The sequence below is a fragment of the Ictidomys tridecemlineatus genome, unplaced genomic scaffold (genome assembly GCF_052094955.1).
Source record: "Ictidomys tridecemlineatus isolate mIctTri1 unplaced genomic scaffold, mIctTri1.hap1 Scaffold_51, whole genome shotgun sequence".
NCBI lineage: Eukaryota > Metazoa > Chordata > Mammalia > Rodentia > Sciuridae > Ictidomys > Ictidomys tridecemlineatus.
In genome coordinates, this window is record NW_027523338.1 from 221,577 (window position 1) to 233,804 (window position 12,228).

A 12,228-nucleotide genomic window follows, 5' to 3' on the forward strand; every position below is an offset into this window, starting at 1 on the left:
GTGCTCTTCATGCTTTTTTTTCTTACTTTCAAACTTATCTTTCAAAACTTATCTATCCTCTGAACTCAGACTAAGTTTACTATCATCATGAAAAAAGCCTTTTTTTGATAGCCCCAGGTCAAACATATTTTCTCCTTCTACCAAGTACTTCTATGGAAGTTGTCATTTTCTTTCCATGTCTTTTTTTCTCCTTTTGGACTATATGCTTCTTAACAGAAGAACTACATAATGTAGAGTGTGTCTTTCATTCTCTATAAAGAGTCTTGTAAATAACCTGAATAGAATTTCTATAGGCTGTTTACAAAGTACGCCAGATAGACTTGCACACAATAAGTAATATTTGATTGTAAATATGATTGTGAATATTTTATTCATTTATTCAATATTTACATCTTAGCTAAATTACCTAAATTATTTGAGTTAACTTTAAAAAAAAAAAAGGATACTGCGGTAGGAAAACGTTGAATACTTGTGCAGTCATTAAAAATGTCATGAAAACATTGCACTTAATTTTGAACATTCATTTGAAAGTTTGATATATATATACTCTAAATTGTAAAAATGTTAATTTCTTTACCAGTTGAGATGTTACCTATGCTTTCCAGGTCCATTATTTAAATCCTATTATTAAAGTCTCCCCCCACACACTCCCACATGCCTACACACACACATTTGAAATAAAACATTATACTCTTGCTCAATTTAGGCAATCACATTTTAAATAACAAAGATAATCAAATGACCTAATAAAGACAAGAAAGCTTCATAAACCTTAGAAAAACTTCATACAAATATTAATCATCAATTGAGCACTAAACATATCAGTTATTGCTATTTCTCTTTCCCTGATTTGTAAACTTTGGATTGCATTTCTGATCTATAGCAAAACCTCATAGATTGCAAGTGTGGTCATTTAACAATGAGTTCCTGTCAGTATAGTGTCTACATTTATACTGCTGTGAGTTAATCAACAATATTGCCCCCCACCACCCCAGCCTCTTTTGTCTTATGACTATGTAGCATAATCTGTATTCCTAAATACTACAAAGCAAAAACCAACTCAACCTTTATCGTTATTCTTAAAGCTGACAATTCTATCCCAACTTTTGACTGATCAGATCTTACCACTGCATTTAGGTTATCTGCAACACTTTCCAGAAACTGACTCTCAGCTCCCTCCCTCCTCCTTTCTCCAGCACCAGAAAGCGGAGAGTCACAGCGGGGCCAGGCCCTGGGGAGCGGAGCCTCCACCGCCCCCCTCATTCCCAGGCAAGGGCTTGGGGGGAATGAGCCGGGAGAGCCGGGTCCCGGGCCTACAGAGCCAGGAGCAGCTGAGCCGCTGGCGCCTCCTCCGCCGCCGCCAGCCCGGAGCCTGAGCCGGCGGGGCGGGGGGTAGAGGAGCCAGCGCAGCGCAGCAGCGGAGCCCTGCGAGGCCCGCCCGGGCGGGTGGGGAGGGCAGCCCGGGGGACTCGGCCCCGGGGCGGGGTGGGAGGGGGGGAGAAGACGAAGACAGGGCCAGGTCTCTCCGCGGACGAGACAGCGGGGATCATGGCCACGCAGGTCGCCCCCGCCGCCGCCAGCAGCCTGGGCAACCCGCCGCCGCCGCCCTCGGAGCTGAAGAAAGCCGAGCAGCAGCAGCGGGAGGAGGCGGGGGGCGAGGCGGCAGCGGCCGAGCGCGGGGAAATGAAGGCAGCCGCAGGGCAGGAAAGCGAGGGCCCCGCCGTGGGGCAGCCGCTGGGAAAGGAGCTGCAGGACGGGGCCGAGAGCAATGGCGGTGGCGGCGGCGGCGGGCCCAGCGCGGAGCCGGACCTGAAGAACTGGAACGGGAACGCGGGCCCTAGGCCCGCCCTGAACAATGACCTCACGGAGCCGCCCGTCGGCGGCGGCAACAGCGACGGGGTGGGGGCGCCTCCTCACTCAGCCGCGGCTGCCTTGCAGCCCCCAGCCTACGGCTTCGGGCAACCCTACAGCCGGAGCCCTGCCGTCGCCGCGGTGGCGGCCGCCGTCTTCCACCAACAACATGGCGGACAACAAAGCCCTGGCCTGGCAGCGCTGCAGAGCGGCGGCGGCGGGGGCCTGGAGCCCTACGCGGGGCCCCAGCAGAACTCGCACGACCACGGCTTCCCCAACCACCCGTACAACTCCTACTACCCCAACCGCAGCGCCTACCCCCCGCCCCCCCAGGCCTACACGCTGAGCTCCCCGAGAGGTGGCACTCCGGGCTCCGGCGCGGCGGCCGCCGGCTCCAAGCCGCCTCCCTCCTCCAGCGCCTCCGCCTCCTCGTCGTCTTCGTCCTTCGCTCAGCAGCGCTTCGGGGCCATGGGGGGAGGCGGCCCCTCAGCGGCCGGCGGGGGAACTCCCCAGCCCACCACCACCCCCACCCTCAACCAACTGCTCACGTCGCCCAGCTCGGCCCGGGGCTACCAGGGCTACCCCGGGGGCGACTACGGCGGCTGGCCCCAGGACGGGGGCACGGGCAAGGGCCCGGCGGACATGGCCTCGCAGTGCTGGGGGGCTGCTGCTGGTGCGGCGGCGGCGGGGCCCAACAAAGAAGCCACCACGCGCCCATGAGCCCCGGGAGCAGTGGCGGCGGGGGGCAGCCGCTCGCCTGGACCCCTCAGCCATCCAGTCCAATGGATAAGATGGGCAAGATGAGACCTCAGCCATATGGCGGGACTAACCCATACTCGCAACAACAGGGACCTCCTTCAGGACCGCAGCAAGGACATGGGTACCCAGGGCAGCCATATGGGTCCCAGACTCCGCAGCGGTACCCGATGACCATGCAGGGCCGGGCGCAGAGTGCCATGGGCAGCCTCTCTTATGCACAGCAGATTCCTCCTTATGGACAACAAGGCCCCAGTGGATATGGTCAACAGGGCCAGACTCCATATTACAACCAGCAAAGTCCTCACCCTCAGCAGCAGCAGCCACCCTACTCCCAGCAACCACCATCCCAGACCCCTCACGCTCAACCTTCATATCAACAGCAGCCACAGTCTCAGCCACCACAGCTCCAGTCCTCTCAGCCTCCATATTCCCAGCAGCCATCTCAGCCTCCACATCAGCAATCCCCAACTCTGTACCCTTCCCAGCAGTCCACGACACAGCAGCATCCCCAGAGCCAACCCCCTTACTCGCAGCCGCAGGCACAGTCTCCCTACCAGCAGCAGCAACCTCAGCAGCCAGCATCCTCGACGCTCTCCCAGCAGGCTGCATATCCTCAGCCCCAGTCTCAGCAGTCCCAGCAAACTGCCTACTCCCAGCAGCGCTTCCCTCCACCACGGGAGCTTTCTCAAGATTCTTTTGGGTCTCAGGCATCCTCAGCCCCCTCAATGACCTCCAGTAAGGGAGGGCAAGAAGATATGAACCTGAGTCTTCAGTCAAGACCCTCCAGCTTGCCTGATCTGTCTGGTTCAATAGATGATCTCCCCATGGGGACAGAAGGAGCTCTGAGTCCTGGAGTGAGCACATCAGGGATTTCCAGCAGCCAAGGAGAGCAGAGTAATCCAGCTCAGTCTCCTTTCTCTCCTCATACCTCCCCTCACCTACCTGGCATCCAAGGCCCCTCCCCGTCCCCTGTTGGCTTTCCTGCCAGTGTTGCTCAGTCTCGCTCAGGACCACTCTCGCCTGCTGCAGTGCCAGGCAACCAGATGCCACCTCGGCCACCCAGTGGCCAGTCAGACAGCATCATACATCCTTCCATGAACCAATCAAGCATTGCCCAAGATCACGGTTATATGCAGAGGAACCCCCAGATGCCCTAGTACAGTTCCCCGCAGCCCGGCTCGGCCTTATCTCCGCGTCAGCCTTCTGGAGGACAGATGCACACAGGCATGGGTTCCTACCAGCAAAATTCCATGGGGAGCTATGGTCCCCAAGGGGATCAGTATGGCCCACAAGGAGGCTACCCCAGGCAGCCAAACTACAATGCCTTGCCCAATGCCAACTATCCCAGTGCAGGCATGGCTGGAAGCATGAACCCCATGGGTGCTGGAGGTCAGATGCATGGGCAACCAGGCATCCCACCTTATGGCACACTTCCTCCAGGGAGAATGAGTCATGCCTCCATGGGAAACAGGCCTTATGGCCCAAATATGGCCAATATGCCACCTCAGGTTGGGTCAGGGATGTGTCCCCCACCAGGGGGCATGAACCAGAAAACTCAAGAATCTGCTGTCGCCATGCATGTTGCTGCCAACTCTATCCAAAACAGGCCACCAGGCTATCCCAATATGAGTCAAGGGGGCATGATGGGAACTGGACCTCCCTATGGACAAGGAATTAATAGTATGGCTGGCATGATCAACCCTCAGGGACCCCCATATCCCATGGGTGGAACCATGGCCAACAATTCAGCAGGGATGGCAGCCAGCCCAGAGATGATAGGTCTTGGGGATGTCAAGTTAACTCCAGCTACCAAAATGAACAATAAGGCAGATGGGACACCCAAGACAGAATCTAAATCCAAGAAGTCCAGTTCTTCTACTACAACTAATGAGAAGATCACCAAGTTGTATGAGCTTGGTGGTGAGCCTGAGAGAAAAATGTGGGTGGACCGTTATCTGGCCTTCACAGAGGAGAAGGCCATGGGTATGACAAATCTGCCAGCAGTGGGTAGGAAACCTCTGGACCTCTATCGCCTCTATGTGTCTGTGAAGGAGATTGGTGGATTGACTCAGGTCAACAAGAACAAAAAATGGTGGGAACTTGCAACCAACCTCAATGTGGGCACATCAAGCAGTGCTGCCAGCTCCTTGAAAAAGCAGTGTATCCAATGTCTCTATGCCTTTGAATGCAAGATTGAGCGGGGAGAAGATCCTCCCCCAGACATCTTTGCAGCTGCTGATTCCAAGAAGTCCCAGCCCAAGATTCAACCCCCTCTCCTGTGGGATCAGGGTCTATGCAGGGGCCTCAGACTCCTCAGTCAACCAGCAGTTCCATGGCAGAAGGAGGAGACCTGAAGCCACCAACTCCAGCATCCACACCACACAGTCAGATCCCCCCCTTGCCAGGCATGAGTAGGAGCAATTCAGTCGGGATCCAGGATGCCTTTCCTGATGGAAGTGACCCCACATTCCATAAATGGAATTCCATGACTCCAAACCCTGGGTATCAGCCCAGTATGAATACCTCTGACATGATGGGTCGCATGTCCTATGAGCCAAATAAGGATCCTTATGGCAGCATGAGGAAAGCTCCAGGGAGTGATCCCTTCATGTCCTCAGGGCAGGGCCCCAATGGCGGTATGGGTGACCCCTACAGCCGAGCTGCAGGCCCTGGGCTCGGAAATGTGGCTATGGGACCACGGCAGCATTACCCCTATGGAGGTCCTTATGACAGAGTGAGGACGGAGCCTGGAATAGGGCCTGAAGGAAATATGGGCACTGGGGCCCCCCAGCCCAATCTCATGCCTTCTACCCCAGACTCAGGGATGTATTCTCCTAGCCGCTACCCCCCGCAGCAGCAACAGCAGCAGCAGCAATGACATGATTCCTATGGCAATCAGTTCTCCACCCAAGGCACCCCTTCCGGTAGCCCCTTTCCCAGCCAGCAGACCACAATGTATCAGCAGCAACAGCAGAATTATAAGCGGCCAATGGATGGCACATACGGCCCTCCTGCCAAACGGCATGAAGGAGAGATGTACAGCGTGCCATACAGCACTGGGCAGGGGCAGCCTCAACAGCAGCAGTTGCCCCCCCGCCCAGTCTCAGTCTGCCACCCAGCAACAAGCTGCCCAGCCTTCCCCTCAGCAAGATGTGTACAACCAGTACGGCAATGCCTATCCTGCTACTGCCACTGCTGCTACTGAGCGCCGACCAGCAGGCAGCCCCCAGAACCAATTTCCATTCCAGTTTGGCCGAGACCGAGTCTCTGCACCCCCTGGCTCCAATGCCCAGCAGAACATGCCACCGCAAATGATGGGCGGCCCCATACAGGCATCAGCTGAAGTTGCTCAGCAAGGCACCATGTGGCAGGGGCGTAATGACATGACCTATAATTATGCCAACAGGCAGAGCACAGGCTCTGCCCCCCAGGGTCCTGCTTATCATGGTGTGAACCGAACAGATGAAATGCTGCACACGGATCAGAGGGCCAACCACGAAGGCCCTTGGCCTTCCCATGGCACACGCCAGCCTCCATATGGTCCCTCTGCCCCTGTGCTCACCATGACAAGGCCCCCTCCATCCAACTACCAGCCCCCACCAAGCATGCAGAATCACATTCCTCAGCCCCCCATGATTCGGCCCGATATCACCTTCCCACCTGGCTCTGTTGAAGCTACACAGCCTGTGTTGAAGCAGAGAAGGCTGCTCACAATGAAAGACACTGGAACCCCGGAGGCATGGCGGGTAATGATGTCCCTCAAGTCTGGGCTTCTGGCAGAGAGCACGTGGGCATTAGACACCATTAACATCCTGCTATATGATGACAACAGCATTATGACCTTCAACCTCAGTCAGCTCCCAGGGTTGCTGGAGCTCCTTGTGGAATATTTCCGACGATGCCTGATTGAGATCTTTGGCATTTTAAAGGAGTATGAGGTGGGTGACCCAGGACAGAGAACACTTCTGGATCCTGGGAGATTCAGCAAGGTGTCTAGTCCAGCCCCCAGGGAGGGGGAAGAAGAAGAAGAAGAACTTCTAGGTCCTAAACTAGAGGAAGAAGAAGAAGAGGAGACAGTTGAAAATGATGAGGAGATGGCCTTTTTAGGCAAGGACAAGCCAGCTCCAGAGAATTGTGAGGAGAAGCTAATCAGTAAGTTTGACAAGCTTCGGGTAAAGATCGTACAGAAGAATGACCCGTTTGTGGTGGACTGCTCAGATAAGCTTGGGCGTGTCCAGGAGTTTGACAGTGGCCTGCTGCACTGGCGGATTGGTGGGGGGGACACCACTGAGCATATCCAGACCCACTTTGAGAGCAAGACAGAGCTGCTGCCTTCCCGGCCTCCTGTGCCCTGTCCAACAGCCCCCCGGAAACATGTCATAACAGTAGAGGGTGTGCCAGGGACGACAGAACAAGAGGGACCCCCACCTGATGGCCCTCCAGAAAAACAGATCACAGCCACTATGGATGACATGTTGTCTACTCGATCTAGCACGTTGACAGAGGAGGGAGCTAAAAGTGCAGAAGCCACCAAGGAAAGCAGCAAATTTCCATTTGGCATTAACCCAGCACAGAGCCACCGGAACATCAAGATCCTAGAGGATGAACCCCACAGTAAGGATGAGACCCCACTGTGTACCCTTCTGGATTGGTAGGATTCCCTTGCCAAGCGCTGTGTCTGTGTCTCCAATACCATCCGAAGCCTGTCATTTGTGCCAGGCAATGATTTTGAGATGTCTAAACACCCAGGGCTGCTGCTCATCCTAGGCAAGCTGATCCTGCTGCACCACAAGCACCCAGAACGAGAGCAGGCACCACTAACTTATGAGAAAGAGGAGGAACAGGACCAAGGGGTGAGCTGCAATAAAGTGGAGTGGTGGTGGGACTGCTTGGAGATGCTCCGGGAAAACACCTTGGTCACGCTCGCCAACATCTCGGGGCAATTGGACCTCTCCTCATACCCCGAGAGCATTTGCCTGCCTGTCCTGGACGGACTCCTACACTGGGCAGTTTGGCCTTCAGCTGAAGCCCAGGACCCTTTCTCCACCCTGGGCCCCAATGCCGTCCTCTCCCCCCAGAGACTGGTCTTGGAAACCCTCAGCAAACTCAGCATCCAGGACAACAATGTGGACCTGATTCTGGCCACACCCCCCTTCAGCCGCCTGGAGAAGTTGTATAGCACCATGGTGCGCTTCCTCAGTTACCGAAAGAACCCAGTGTGCCGGGAGATGGCCGTGGTACTGCTGGCCAACCTGGCGCAGGGGGACAGCCTGGCAGCCCGTGCCATTGCAGTGCAGAAGGGCAGCATCGGCAACCTCCTGGGCTTCCTCGAGGACAGCCTTGCTGCCATGCAATTCCAACAGAGCCAGGCCAGCCTCCTGCACATGCAGAACCCACCCTTTGAGCCAACTAGTGTGGACATGATGCGGCGGGCTGCTCGCGCGCTGCTTGCCTTGGCCAAGGTGGACGAGAACCACTCCGAGTTCACTCTGTATGAGTCGCGGCTGTTGGACATCTCAGTGTCACCATTGATGAACTCATTAGTTTCACAAGTCATTTGTGATGTACTGTTTTTGATTGGCCAGTCATGACAGCCGTGGGACACCTCCCCCCCACCCCCCGTGTGTGTGTGCGTGTGTGGAGAACTTAGAAACTGACTGTTGCCCTTTATTTATGCAAAACCACCTCAGAATCCAGTTTACCCTGTGCTGTCCAGCTTCTCCCTTGGGAAAAAAGTCTCTCCTGTTTTCTCTTTCCTCCCCCACTTCCCCACTCCTCACACCCTTCTGTTCCTGTCCTTACCTTACTTCCCCTCAGGACCCCACCCTATTTGAAAAGACAAAGCTCTGCCTACATAGAAGACTTTTTTATTTTAACCAAAGTTACTGTTGTTTACAGTGAGTTTGGGGAAAAAACAAACAAACAAACAAAAAAAACTAAAAATGGCTTCCCCGGTCCTTGCATCAACGGGATGCCACATTTCATAACTGTTTTTAATGGTAAAAAAAGAAAGAAAGAAAGAAATACAAAAAAAAAACTCTGAAGGACAAAAAGGTGACTGCTGAACTGTGTGTGGTTTATCGCTGTACATTCACAATCTCGCAGGAGCCGAGAAGTTCGCAGTTGTGAGCAGACCCTGTTCACTGGAGAGGCCTGTGCAGTAGAGTATAGACCCTTTCATGTACTGTACTGTACACCTGATACTGTAAACATACTGTAATAATAATGTCTCACATGGAAATGAGAGAAGACGCTGGGTCAGCAGCAAGCTGTAGTTTTTAAAAATGTTTTTAGTTAAACATTGAGGAGAAAAAAAAAAAAAGGCTTTTCCCCCAAAGTATCATGTGTGAACCTACAACAAACACCCTGACCTCTTTCTCTCCTCCTTGATTGTATGAATAACCCTGAGATCACCTCTTAGAACTGGTTTTAACCTTTAGCTTCAGCGACTGCGCTGCCACGTGTGTATATATATGACGTTGTACATTGCACATACCCTTGGATCCCCACAGTTTGGTCCCTCTCCCAGCTACCCCTTTATAGTATGACGAGTTAACAAGTTGGTGACCTGCACAAAGCGAGACACAGCTATTTAATCTCTTGCCAGACATCGCCCCTCTTGGTGTGATGCTGTACAGGTCTCTGTAGAAAGTCCTTGCTGTCTCAGCAGCCAATCAACTTATAGTTTATTTTTTTCTGGGTTTTTGTTTTGTTTTGTTTTCTTTCTAATCGAGGTGTGAAAAAGTTCTAGGTTCAGTTGAAATTCCTGATGAAGAAACACAATTGAGATTTTTTCAGTGATAAAATCTGCATATTTGTATTTCAACAATGTAGCTAAAACTTGATGTAAATTCCTCCTTTTTTTCCTTTTTTGGCTTAATGAATATCATGTATTCAGTATGAAATCTTTATACTATATGTTCCACGTGTTAAGAATAAATGTACATTAAATCTTGGAAAAAAAAAAAAGAAAATGACTCTCAATTGGGTTTTGTTCAGTGAGCAGAGTGAGGTAATGGCTGAGTTTATCATGTGTTGTTATAATGACTCCTTCCCCAAATTTGTCAAATTGTGGTTGTCCAGCTCGGCCAAATATCTGCATGACATCTAAAATTCCAAGGTCAATAAAGGAGCCTCTTTTTGCAGCATATATTAGTGTTCCCTAGATAAGGAAAAGTTAATAAAAATTTACATAAATATACATAAATATAATCCTGAAGAGCTGAATACTGAAATTGGACAAATACAGTAAGATCTCAAAAGTGTATTTTAACTAATCCCTTCATCATCTGTGATAGTTACATTTTTACAATATAAACTGAATTTTATTGGAGAAAATATTTTTTCTCTTATATAAATTAACATTCAAAGAAACAGCCAAATCACAATATTTTTTCTAAATATATCAATCCATAGGTTTGTTTTAACACTCACACGAATCTGTATAAAAAGAAAGTAAGCTCCTACCTTAATAATAACAGCATGAGCAGGGAGATTGAAACCCCAGGCTAATGTAGCTGTACAGACTCCAGGTAGTGTCATCAATCCCCATCTATACTACCAGAAACAACAGCACAAACATCCCCATTTCTGGCTAAAGCCTCCTATATTTCAAGTTTGCCAAACTAATGTTTCTTCTCTTTTTTTAAGAGAGAGAGAGAGAGAGAGAGAGAGAGAGAGAGAGAGAGAGAGAGAGTTATTTATTTATTTATTTATTTTTATTTTTAGTCATACATGATAGCAGAATGTATTTTGACATATAATACATACATGGAATGTACATACATCAATCGTATTGTCTATACTATTCTGCTGTCCTTCCTATCCTCATTACTCCTCCCCTCCTCTCACATCCTTTCTCTCTTTCTAATGTAATGTGACACACTTTTTTTCTTTTTGTCATTACAACATCATATATGTATTCTGTATAATAATGAGGTTCTCCTTCCATCTTTCATGCAACTCCCCTTTACCCTCTTTTTCCCTCCCACCTCTCTTTCCCTATTTAATGGTAGCCTTCTTCTCATGCTCTTCCTCCCTGTCTAATTTTGAGTCACCCGCCTTATATCAGAGAAGACATTTGGCATTTGTTTTTTAGGGATTGGCTAACTTCACTTAGCATAATCTGCTCTAATGCCATCCATTTGCCTGCAAATGTCATGATCTTATTATTTTTTAGTGCCGAGTAATATTCCATTATGTATAAATGCCACATTTTTAATCCATTCATCTATTGAAGAGCATCTAGGTTGGTTCCACATTCTAGCTATTGTGAATTATGCTGCCATAAACATTGATGTGGCTGTATCCCTGTAGTATGCTCTTTTAAGGTCTTTTGGGTATAGTCCAAGAAGGGCAATAGCTGGGTCAAATGGTGGTTCCATTCCCAGCTTTCCAAGGAATCTCCATACTGCTTTCCAAATTGGCTGCACCAATTTGCAGTCCCACTAGCAATGTATGAGTGTACCTTCCCCCACCACCCCCGTGCATCCTCGCCAGCGCTTATTGTTGTTTGACTTCATAATGGCTGCCATTCTTATTGGAGTGAGATGGTATCTTAGAGTAGTTTTAATTTGCATTTCTCTGACTGCTAGAGATGGTGAGCATTTTTTCATGTATTTGTTGATTGATTATATATCCTCTTCTGAGAAGTTTCTGTTCAAGTCCTTGGCCCATTTATTGTTTGGGTTATTTGCTTTTTTGTTGTTTAACTTTTTGAGTTCTTTGTATATTCTAGAGATTAGAGCTCTATCTGATGTTTGAGGGGTAAAAATTTGTTCCCAGGATGTAGGATCCCTATTCACCTCACATATTATTTCTCTTGCTGAGAAAAAACTTTTTAGTTTGAATTCATCCCATTTGTTGATTCTTGGTTTTAACTCTTATGCTATAGGTGTCTTATTAAGAAATTTGGAACCTGCCCCCATGTGATGAAGATTAGGGCCAACTTTATCTTCTATTAGACGCAGTGTCTCTGGTATGATTCCTAGCTCCTTGATTCATTTTGAGTTCACTTTTGTGCATGGTGAGAGAGAGGGATTCAATTTTATTTTGTTGCATATGGATTTCCAGTTCTCGCAGAACCATTTGTTGAAGATGTTATCCTTTCTCCATTGCATGGTTTTAGCACCTTTGTCAAATATAAGATAGCTGTAATTTTGTGGATTTGTCTCTGTGTTCTCTATTCTGTATCATTGGTCCAAATGCCTGTTTTGGTGCCAGTACCATGCTGTTTTGTTACTATTGTTCTATAGTATAGTTTAAAATCTTGAATCGCGATACCACCAATTTCACTCTTCCTGCTTAGAATTACTTTAGCTATTCTGGGTCTCTTATTTTTCCAGATGAATTTCATGATTGCTTTTTCAATTTCTGCAAGGAATGTCATTGGGATTTTGATGGGAATTGCATTGAATCTGTAAATTGCTTTTGATAATATGGCCATCTTAATAATATTAATTCTACTAATCCATGAGCAAGGTAAGTCGTTCCATCTTCTAAGGTCTTCTTCTATTTCTTTTTTCAGGGTTCTGTAGTTTTCATTGTATAGATCTTTCACGTCTTTTGTTAGAGCCCACTTTTTGTCCTTAATTATACCTAAAGATCACAATTTTTCTA

The 12,228-nt window shown here is 49.3% G+C and overlaps 1 pseudogene; it reads left to right on the forward strand.

The window, feature by feature from the left end:
- Nucleotides 1-1,515: 1,515 nt before the first annotated feature.
- On the forward strand, nucleotides 1,516-9,187 carry LOC144373837 (AT-rich interactive domain-containing protein 1A pseudogene; annotated as a pseudogene).
- Nucleotides 9,188-12,228: the final 3,041 nt, after the last annotated feature.